Genomic DNA, 1,444 nt, shown 5'->3' with positions numbered 1-1,444 from the left:
ACCATTAACACCTTTGTGAATTCCCTTCTGGTCTTTTATACATATTTAAATATGATTTGGACCATATTTTTCATACAACGTTATACCCCCCTTTCTACTTTCTTTATGAAATAGCCATGTATCATATTATTATGGCGGTTTCATGATATTGTTCTAATGGTGATGGGATAGTCCGGGGAATATGTGTCTTTCCTTACTGTTGGGCATATAGATTGTGACTGATGTTTTGCTGTTAATACGTAATGCTGTCTGAGCATCTTTGTGTCTGCAGCTTTTCCCATTGTTAAAACAGTATTCTCAAGCATAGCCCTGACTGCAATTCCTTGCTGTTTGACTGGTCTCCCTCACTCCTCTAAACCTCACAAGGACAGGGGTGGGGTCAGTTGTTTTCTTTGTATCCCTAGCACCTCTCTGCCACGTAGAAGGGATGTGATAAATGTTTGCTAAATAAGCAAAGAAATGAGTATTGGTAAAATAATAATAAACAATAAAGTGAGAGGAGTTGGGATCACAAAGTGTTTTCATCTTTCTGAAGGAAATAAACAACAGGCAGGCAAGAGAAGCGGCTGACCAATGAGCAGAGGATCTGGTTGGGTTTGCCTGTATATTTCCATGTTCAATATCACTTTGTCTTCAATAACAGGAACCAGCTCAGAGGAACTTCCTGCTGCAATACTGCCAACGTGTTTCCTTAAATGTTTAGGGGGCACCCACTATGTGGCAGGCACTGTTATGAGTTCTGGGGTAGAGCCACATAGCTAGGGAGAGTGCTGCCTTTGTGAAGCTTATCTTCAAGTTGTGGGAAAAAAATACGAATAAAGAAACAAATATACGTATACGTGTATATGTATGCATATCTATTACATATATATAGGGAGCCCATGAGGTTTGTGCATTTTTAAATTGCATATTATTTTAAATTTAACACAGACTTTATGGTCATCCTGTATATAATATGGGGCGAGGATCATAAAAGCTATAAAAAGAAAGAAACAGAGTAAGGGGATAGAGAGATAAAAGGAACCCTCTCTGAGGAGGTGGCATTTAAGCAAGGATCTGAAGGAGAGGGTTCAGCCAACCTGGCAGCTATCTGAGAGAAGAGAGTCCCAGGGGATGGTAACAGCTAGTGCAAAGGCCCTGGGGTGGAAACATGCTTGGTATGGGCTTTGTCCACCTTCTTTGAGCACAGAGCTGTCCAACTCCCGGCCTTTGTGCCTTGTTCATGCTTCATGCTGCTTCTTCCTCTCCTACCACCCCTCCACCCCCTGCTCTCTCCTCCTCTATACTAACCTCCTGCCGAGCCTCCAAGGGGTTAAGCAAACTCCTCCCTCCACGCCTCAACTCAAACCCTACTTCATACAGCTTGCCCTTACCATCCTCATCTACATTCCCACGATATTCATATTTATAGTCATTATCACATTGTGCCATGATTTTTTTTTTT

Source organism: Otolemur garnettii, unplaced genomic scaffold (assembly GCF_000181295.1).
Source record: "Otolemur garnettii isolate 467f Iridium unplaced genomic scaffold, OtoGar3 scaffold00112, whole genome shotgun sequence".
Classification (NCBI taxonomy): domain Eukaryota; kingdom Metazoa; phylum Chordata; class Mammalia; order Primates; family Galagidae; genus Otolemur; species Otolemur garnettii.
This window is presented reverse-complemented; position numbering follows the sequence as displayed.